The sequence below is a fragment of the Durio zibethinus genome, chromosome 15 (genome assembly GCF_047325235.1).
Source record: "Durio zibethinus cultivar Kanyao isolate XHJ-2024 chromosome 15, ASM4732523v1, whole genome shotgun sequence".
In the NCBI taxonomy this organism is placed as follows: domain Eukaryota; kingdom Viridiplantae; phylum Streptophyta; class Magnoliopsida; order Malvales; family Malvaceae; genus Durio; species Durio zibethinus.
In genome coordinates, this window is record NC_143176.1 from 6,919,761 (window position 1) to 6,930,619 (window position 10,859).

Sequence of the window (10,859 nt, forward strand, 5' to 3'; positions counted from 1 at the left end):
TACTCATAAGACACTTTTAATTTTCTTTAGTCCTATGAAGTATTCTCAACCCAAACAAACACAAACCCAAATCGTTGTGCACCATTTCAACATAACTAAACACATACTCATATATTCCCATACATCATACCTATGTGGACCCTTTCAGTCTCCTCTAGTCCACTCATAAACAAATATACACCCCCATAAGACTTAGAGTCCCAATACTCTTATGGGGTGTTTATCCCATAAAACCCTACAACTCTTTTACATCTTTTTCTCATACCTAACCCTTAGAGACTTCACCTATTTATAACCATACAAACTTGTCCATTAAGAACCCCTCTCCTCTTAGAATTCTTTTTCTGTAAGTTAAACTTGCCTATTAAGAATCATTTTCTTTTAGAATTCTTCTCTTGCAAGTCAAACTTACCTATTAAAAATCTTCTTTCTGTTAGAATTCTTCTTTTGCAAGTCTTCTTATCCATCAAGCAATATCTGACAAATCTCAAATAAATTTCTAACAAATCTCAAATAAATCTCTTATGGGATTTGAGTCAATATTCTTAATAATCTCCACCTTGATTCAAATTTCATCAATCATCTGTCTTCATGCTAGACATGCTTGGCTCCACCTACAATGAAAGCCTCACACTCATTTTCTCTTGTGTGTCTTCATGTTTCATGCAAACCAATCCTTCAATCCTCAAAACACAAACTCAAACTTTTTTCTTGAATCACACTCCTCTAAGCTTGCCTTTTCCCATGTCTCAAACCATGTTCTTCTCACATCTCAAACCTTCAGCTCTTCTCATGTCTTGAACATTTGACTCTTCTCACGTTTCGAACCTTCAGCTCTTCCCACATCTCGAACCTTCAGCTCTGATACTACTAGTTGGGGAACACCACAGCTTTGATACCATTTGTTAAGGATCACCACAGCTCTGATATCATTTGTTGGGCTAAAAGCCTCCAATCCAATCACACCAACAGAAGTGAAATCAAACAACAAATCAAACACACAAGAGACAACAATTTAAAGAGGTTCGGTCCAACTGACCTACATCTATGGATGAGAAACAAGATCCACTAGTTGTAGAGAATTACAAACTTACAAATCAAATCATTAACCTCACTCAACAATCAATACTCATAAGACACTCTCAATTTTCTTTAGTTCTATGAAGTATTCTCAACTCAAATAAACACAAACCAAAACCGTTGTGCACCCTTTCAACATAACCAAACATATACCCATATGCTCCCATACATCATACCTATGTGGACCCTCTCAGTCTCCTCTAGTCCACTCACAAACAAATATACACACTTATAAGATGTAGAGCCCCAATATTTCTATGAGGTGTCTATCTCATAAAATTTTACAACTCTTTTACATCTTTTTTTCATATCTAACCTTGTAGAGACTTCACCTATTTATAACCATACAAACTTGTCCACTAAGAATCCCTCTCCTCCTAGAATTCTTCTTCTGTAAGTCAAACTTGCCTATTAAGAATCTTTTTTCTTTTAGAATTCTTCTCTTGCAAGTTAAATTTACCTATTAAAAATTCTCTTTGTCTTAAAATTCTTCTTTTGCAAGTCTTCTTATCCATCAAGCAATATCTAACAAATTTCAAACAAATCCCAAACAAATCTCTTATGAGATTTGAGTCAATATTCCCAACATGAACATACTATTAAATGTTTTTCCTATTTAGAGCATGCTACGGCCTCTTTTGTAAAAAAAAAAATGTTTTTCTATTTAGAGCATGTTGGAGCCTGCACTTTGATCTTGTTTTTATAATTCTTCATCATTAATTTGCTATCAGACCCCATCAAAATAGGTACACTCAGCTAATGAAAAATCAAAGGGTGTGAAAGGGGTCATGATTCTATTGAAGAGGCAAGAAGTCCAGCAACTGAAGTCTTTTCGGGCATAAAAGGTATAATAATTTATCGTGATGTCATTCATATCAACATAAAAGATACATTCAACCTATATGATCATTTATGAAGCAGTTCTATCTAGGTATAACTTTTTGCAACATTTTATTTCCCAACAACCTTAGCATATATTTGAAGCTGATGCTTCAATAAGTTGAACATTTTTAGACCAAAACTTCACATTTTTCTCTAATCTACATTGTTTGATGGGTTACATCCTAAGAATAGCAGAATTGCTAACTTTTTCCCTTCTTTATATAAGAAAATGAGACACATCTACCATTGTTTCTTTGTAATTTCTAGGAAACAAGCAACAACATTATGTTTAGCCACATAATGAGAAACAATGACTTGTTTTAGTCTAGCTAGCCTATTATTCCAAGTTAACTTTGTTCTATACGGGAGTAAAAGAAAAGATTAATAGTTTTTTTTTTTAATAAAAATAAGGTTGCAACTTGGAAGTAGAGAAAAGAATTACAGGTGTTTGGATTTGAACCCTAGATCTACTAGATATCTCCTCTTAAGATGATTGCATCAGTAGTTTTTCAATTTTACTTTTGTCATTCTAATGATAAAATGATAGAGTATGTATTTTTTTCTAGAAGAAGGTAATTGAAAGATGATTCAGTAGTTTTTCAAGCTTTTTTTTTTTATTTTTGTCATTGAATATTGGGATGGTTTTGCAGATGAATAAATGCAAATATAGATCATATTGGGATACTGTTGGATCCATTAAGATTAGATTAGTACAAATTAATAATGATGATTTATGAAGCATACTCTTATTTGGGGGCAAACCACAAGACTAAATAAATGTCATTGCTTTTGGTCTGAACAAAGCAATCCAAAATGTTAGGTTTGTCATTAATGCAACCAACCATTAGGCTCATAATAATTTACATCTTCACTGCCATAATTTATTCGGATGGCATAAACCAAAAATTATAATGCAAATTGTAAATTACTAGAAGTATTTCTAAGAGGGAAATTGGATAAGAAAGACAACAGTTTTCCTTATACCATTAAGAATTTTCAAGCTCACATGCTTTTTATACATGCATACATATTTATGTATGTGTGTACACAAACATGAATATAAACATACATACATGCATAATGCTTAGATTTCGATATTATTCTTAATAATCCTATCATCTTTGCTACTTAATGATTTTATCCTTTTATTACATATTCTCAGGCAAAAAAAATAGTTCGTCAGCTGAGAGGTGCTGGTAGATTCAATATATTAGAGGTGCTGGTAGATTCAATGTATTGATCCAGGGACATATAGTCAAAAAGTAAGCATTAAGCACATTAATGCTATGTTTAAATAGATATTAATAAAGAAAATGAAAGGAAAATTTTTTTTTTTAAGAAAAGGAAAGGGTATATGTACCTTTGTATGGCTAAAATTAATAAATGTAAGGAAATGAAAGGAATTCTAATAACTATTGTTTGAATAAATATTGTAAAAAAAAAAAAGAAAATAATTTATTATAATATATTTTTTTTCAATTATAACTTTTTTTATAAAGTAATATATAATATACAAATATATTTTTATACTACTTAGCTTGTATAAACAAAATTTTTTAAATAAAATTAAGCATGTTTAATACGATAAGATGTATTAGCTAATTATTAATTTATTCTTAATTTTATGTTTAATTTAGTCTTTTAATTTATTCTGACAATAATTTGACTTGTTTTGTTATTAAGACTTGAAAAATTATAAAATATTTATAAACTGTATGTTATATTAAATACTCATAAAAAATTATTTTTATAGGAAATATCAGTTATATAATCAAATTTAATGTCATAATAAAAATATAGATAAAATGGTCTTTTTATAAAAATAAAAAATTTGAACTTTCCTTTCCTAGTTTTTTCTCTAAATTGAAGTATTAAAAAAATAAGGATTACAAAAAAAATAAAAAATTATTGGTTTTCAACTTTTTCTTTTCTTTTAAATTAAAAGTTTATCAAAACAAAGAAATGATTTTTTTGTTTCCATTATTATTTTTTTTATTTTCCTTTCCTTTTCCTCATCTCAATCCAAACATAGTGTAAGCTATTTACATTCATGGTGCAATGTACAGTCTCAAATCAGAACCCAGAGAATATTTATATGGTTACAGAAGGTGGGTTTAAGTAGAAAAAAATGGAAAATCAGTTGAAACTTAAGGCTAAGCTTCACGAACTGGAGGTACCTACTTAATGACTATTACCTACTTGCTTAATTACTTCTAATTATCCAGTAAAGCAGTGGTACCAAATTACATTGTTTCTTAAATAGGCTTTTATATATCTCCATATCTACGAAGAAGAAAAAAAAAACAGTTCCTCTAGTTAACTTGAACTATGAAGACTTGGTAATAGAAGTTCAGCAAAATGCAAAAACATTTCTATTTTCACATTGGAGGCACTGTTTTGCCTAATTTAATTGGAGAAACAAAATGCATATAGAAGGCTGTGATGCCCTCCTAATCTTACATTGATAATGAAAATTTGTGAAGATCCTCAATGGAATATATGTATAGACTTAAACCATACTAATGTACGATAAGAGTTTTTAGATCAAAATGCAAAATACCTCATTTTTTCTCGGTGTGAGTCTCCTTTTGATCCTGTGGATGAGTACGGGTCTCACAAATACAAAGCTACATTAGATGTTTTTTCAACCAATTTTGGTGTGATAGCTTTAATTTATGGCATCTGCAAGTTAGGATTATGTTGTTTTTAGGGGTTAAATTCACTGCATGGAACAAATTAATAGCTATTCTTAGGTTTTTCTTTGCATTGGCTCCATAATAGCAGCCATAAAATGTATGGAAGATTAAATAAACAAGTAACACCTTGATAAATTGAGTCATTAGCTTGCAAATCGCTTCAATCTTTTTACATTAATGGAGAGTTAGGCCCTGTAGGTCAGCCCGAGCAATAAAAGTTTGTAGAATAATAAAAACATCTTCACTTTGAAAATTTATCGCATTCTGAGTCTTACATGTCAAGCGTTCATATAGATTAGATTGGTTTATAGGTAGAATGGTGGGGTGGCTCTGAAACCATGAAGGAAATTTTTCTCAGAATTCAACAGAGAGAAGAAGCAGTAGTTAAACGAGGAAGAGCCATGGCTTATGCCTTCTTTTATGAGGTTAGGAACCGTGAAGTTCAAGCTTGATTCTTGGATATTTTGATGTTATGTTGGGAATTAAAATCAATTGTGTTGATTTGCAGTGGAAGGCAAATGCAAGCCAGTATAACGTGGATCAGGATGAAACGATGATAGCCACGAGGCCCTGGGGGGCCAGGGTTATTCTCAACCCATCGACCTAAGGAAAACTCATGTCAGGCAAGAAAACAAATCAAAGAAAGAGATGAAACTTCAAGTCTTTGTAAAATCTACTTTTCCAAGTAGGAAAGTAGCTCTAAAAATGCAAAAAGTTACCCCAATCGATGGCTAAAATTAAAGGAGTTATAATCATACAAAACTCATCCTGGTAAAGATAATGGGTGATTGTTAAGCAAATTCATTGAAGTGATTCAATATGATTTCTTTTTGTACCTGTGTGGATTTGCAATGCCTTTTTACACAACAATGGAATTGTGCTACATGGCTTTAGAGATTGAAGTGTGAAAAATACCACTGATGGATGGGAAAAGATGAAAAAGAAGAAAAAATAAAAAAATAAAAAAAGTGAAAAAAAAAGAAAAAAAAAGAAAAGATGAAGAGAAGATAAAAGGAAGACTTAGATTAAAAACTTGAAAGGACAATTTGGGTAAAAAAATCTTTGAGTTAAGAGTTGGACACATTGATGGAAGGTCAAAGACATATGAAGATCCTTCAAAGCTAGGGTAAAATTTGATGAGCTCAAAATGATTTTGACAATTAATGGAATAAGTTTTTGAAAAAGAATCATGAATTAATGTTCAAAATTGTTTGAATATTCATTGTTTGGATATTGTTACTCCATTTGTTCGATTTATCCCAATGACATGCATCTGACTTGTTTCTTTCCCTATTTGTTTGTACCAAACTTGTTTTTCATTGATTATCTTTCTCCTAATTCACCTTGTGCTCCCTTATTATTGCATCCCTAAAGTGAATTGAGGAAATTTATGATTGCATTGTGTTTGTGAAAAATTAAAATTATGATGAATGAATGATAATGTTCATGAAAGAGTTTTGCATTCTTTTGAAAGGAAATCCAAGATTATAAAGGAAAAATAAAAAGAGTGCAAAAACTTGAAAAAGTGATATGACCGAGTGATAAATATAAGGATGAATTGGTCGACATAACCTGTGAGTTGTGGTCAAATGGTGAGAATAATATGGATCAGTGGGCGAAATTTATTCTAAAATGGTTAATGCTGAAAAACCTATGATTGGTGACCAAGTGACATGAGACAGAATTTATTCTAATATAGCTAGTACTAAGGGGCCTGTGAGTTGTGCTTAAATAATATGGGGCAATGGATAAAATTTATTCTAGAATTGCTAGTGTTAAGGGGTCAATGAATTACAATCAGGTGATGAAAGTGTTGAGAAGCTAAACAAGGAAAAAACATGAGATGGTGGGGTTTTAAAGATCATATTACCACATTTTGATTAGAATTTCATGACATTGACCTCCACATTACATGCATTACATTTACATTATGATTTGGAGAATTTTTAAAACTTTGGTCTGGATATGCATTTACGTTATGCAGTAAACATTTGAATCATGGTTAAGAATATGACATTGTGAGAATCTAGATTGTTGCATTTGCATCATTAAGAAAGCATTTATATCATTGATCATGACATTCAGTACACATAAAATTTTGACTCTGGTGAAAGTTTGAAGCTCATCTGAAAAAGAAATTTTGAAATTTTGATGAAGTCTGAATTTTCAAATAAGAATCTTTGAATTTCAAATGAGAATCTATGAGGTGTGAAACACAAAATTTATCGAATGTGAATCTTCAAACTCAAATGAGAATATTTGAATTTCAAATGAGAATCTTTGAAGTGTGAAACCCAAAATTTATTGAATGTGAATTTTCAAACTCAAATGAGAATCTTTGAATTTCAAATGAGAATCTTTAAGATGTGAAACCCAAAATTTGTTGAATGTGAATATTCGAACTCAAATGAGAATCTTTAAATTTCAAGTGAGAATCTTTGAGGTGCGAAACCTAAAATTTATTAAATGTAAATCTTTGAACTCAAATGAGAATCTTTGAATTTCAAATAAGAATCTTTGAGGTGTGAAACCTAAAATTTGTCGAATGTAAATCTTCAAACTTAAATGAGAATATTTGAGGTGTGAAATCCAAAATTTGTTGAATGTGAATTTTCGAACTCAAATAAGAATCTTTGTGTTTCAAATAAAGTTCTTTGAGGTGTGAAACCCTAATGTTCATCGGATGTGAATCTTCGAACTAGAATGAAGAGTTTTGAACTTTTGAATATGAATCTTCAAAGTTCAAATGAAAAAGCTTAAACTTTTTAGATGTGAATCCTAAATTTGTCAAACATGAACCTTTGAACTTGAATGAGAAGTTTTGAACTTTTGGATGTGAATCTCCAAAATTCAAATAAGAATCTTTAAATGTTGGATGCAAGTCTTGCAATTTGCAAATGTGAATATTGAGATCTTGTAAATTTGAATTCTTATGAAACTAAAGTTTTGAGAACCAAATTTTAGTGAATTCTTGCAAAGCTAAAAGGTTCTTGTAAATCTGAATCTTTGATTTTCGAACTCAAATTGTGAATCTTTGAGTTCCCATTACAAATTTCATCAGATTTGATCTATGACTCTTCTAGCCATGATTGTCGATGAGCAATTTATTTTTTCAAAGTTGTAGTGTCTCTGTTTAGAGGAGTATTTATTTTTTCAAAATTGTGGTGCCTTTGTTTAGAGGAGCAATTTATTTTTCCAAAGTTGTGGTGCCTCTCTTTAAATGAGCAATTTATTTTTTTAAAGTTATAGTGCCTCTGTTTAGAGGAGAAATTTATTTTCCAAAATTGTGGTACCTCTATTTTGAGGAATAATTTATTTTTTCAAAGTTGTGGTACCTCTGTTTAGAGGAGCAATTTATTTTCAAAGGTCGTGGTGCCTCTATTTAAAAGAGTATTTTATTTTTTAAAGTTGTTGTGTCTCTGTTTAAAGAAGCCTTTTACCTTTTAAAGTTGTTGAGCCTCTTTTTAGAAGAATCTTGTTTACTTTTTCAAAAAAAAAAAAATGTGTCAAGTTGATTGAGTTGTCTACATTTTTTCACAATTCTTATTTCACAGAAAGTGTGCAAAAATGGGTAGCTGTAGACACCATAATCTGTCTGGGAGTCTACATTTTATTTTTGTTAAAAAATATAAAAATTAATTAAAAATGAAAAGGCTGAAAAATGGGGAAAAATGGTTGAATTTGGGAAGGACTGATTGAGGAGTTTAAACTGAATTAGGGTTTAGAGTTAAGAGTCAGAAAAGATGGAAATCTCATCTGGTTTAGGGCTTTTGGATTGAAGCCCTATAAATAAAGCCAGAGAGCACACAGGGAAGACACGAAGTACACAGAAATTAGAAACACAGAAAAAAGTAGAAAGCAAAAAATTTTGGGAGTTTTTTTGGGTTAAAAAAAGATTTTTTTGGAAATTTTAAATTTCGGTTAAATTTTTTGATGCTGATTGAATTTTTTGGTGACTTTTCTAGCATCGGTTGAATTTTTAGACTAGTTATCCAGTTCTTGGCATCACTTTTTCAGAAACTGTTGAACTTTCCAGTGAACTTCAGGTAAAAAACCTAGATTTCGATCAAATTTTTTAGAATCCGATGAAATTCAACCAATATTCTTGAGGTTTAGAGAGAGAAAGGGAGAAAAAAAAAGAGAAGAAAGAGAAGGGGAAAGAGAAATCTAAGGGGAAGGTTGAATTTAGGCTATTTATACCCTCACTGAAATGGCATTATTTTGGAGCTTCATAAACCCTAGGATCTGCACGTTTTACCGCTAGGCGACCCGACCCAAGCGTTTGACCCACTTCAACCTGCATCCCTGCTTTTGGCTCCAGTCGAGTCGAGCCAAGCCGTAAACCCGAACCTATTCTTTTAGGTATCCTTCGTAAAGCTTAGAAACTCTTTAAAAAGATAAATTCTTTAGGTGACCAATCACAAATAGATAAAAATGATTGGTGATGACCCCTTAATTTGTTAAATCTAGCTATAGATTTACAGATCTATATGTTATGACAAAAATATTTAATTAAAATATTTATAGATTTTTTTTTACTTCATTTCATTATACTCTTTTGTTAAATTTAGGCATTGAGTGATAATGATTTAGTTACAATAATACATTTTTTTATATAAATTTTTTCTTTTAAAAGGCATAAACATTCATAAAAGGAAAGTGAAAATATTAATATTAAATATATATAGGGTTTATAAATCTTATGACTAAATTTATTTGCTTTACTATTTTTAAATTTAACATTTTTATCAAAATAATAACTTAACTAATAAAATGGATATATTTGTTTTCTTGTACAATAACTACTTAAAGTTTCAATTGAAGATTTAATAATATAATTTTTATATAGCTTTTTCTTCTAAAAAGATCAAATACACATAAAAATTATTTGAAAAAATGTTGTATGAATTTGAATGAAGCTAGGAGTCTAATATAACATTGATAAATATTATAAAAACTGTTATAATCTTTTTTTACATTCTTTTTTGCAATATACTATTCATAAAACAACATTTTAACTCGGTTAATAAATATTTTTATTTCTCTTCTCATGCACATATTGTTTAATTAAAATATAGGTTAAAGTAATGATTTATATAATAAAAACCTTATAGTAAAACAGAAGGTGGATAGCGTTTATATTATATTATATATATATATATATATAAACTCAACTAGATTTTAAAGGTTTAATTTTAATTTAAAAAATTTTATGGTTACTTAAGTTTATTTATTTTCATATTTTATTTGTAAATAAATTCTTCTATAAACAACACCTTAAATACTTTTTTTTTAATTTTTTTCATTCATACTCATAGTTGAAAATACGAATTAAAGTGATAACTTATAATAATAGAACTTTCATTTAAATTCCTACTTTAACAATATAAAGAAAAGATAAATAAAAAAATTAATATTATAATTAAATATATGTGAATTTGTATAAATTTTTTGGATTTAATGCTAATTCATAAGACCTACAATTGAAACTAAATTTATTAAAATTTTTAAATATTTTTTTAAAATTAATTTTTATCAAAAGAATTTCTTGAATTTGTCTAAGATAATAGTTCCTTTTAATCGTAGTATTTATTAGTGGCTCTAAGATCAAGTCTAAAGTCTTACATTCTTAAGCAATTTATGCTTTTATTAATTAGCAAAAAGATAATTAATTTTTTTTTACATTTTCCTTCACATCCATTACTTAAAACTCAAGTTTGAACTATAAATTTCATTTATAAAAGGCACAAGTATAGCTAAAAAGAAAAGTTGAAAATTTTCCTATTATCAAAATTAACACTATAGATTTAATGCCAAATTCACAAATTTCATTATGTAAATATGATAGTTTTATTTAAAGTAAAATAAAACACTTAGTTAAAAGTACTCTAAGTAATTTTTTTATCTTTTAGGTGTTGACCTCTTCTTTCTCATGAGATTGATACATTCATTACAAAAATTATTTCTTCTTTTGAAAAATAAATAAATTTAATAATCAATATTGAATAATGAATTTCTTACCTTTTAACACTATTTAAGTATAGTTAATTTATTAAAATCTCTTATATTTTTCATTTAAATTTGTTTGTACCTTAGGCTTTTATAAATTACTCAATTTTCGAGTTAAATTGCAATATTGGTAAATTTTAACTTGTACTAAAATTTTCTAAACAAAATTTGGTTTATAGCAAATAAAAATAT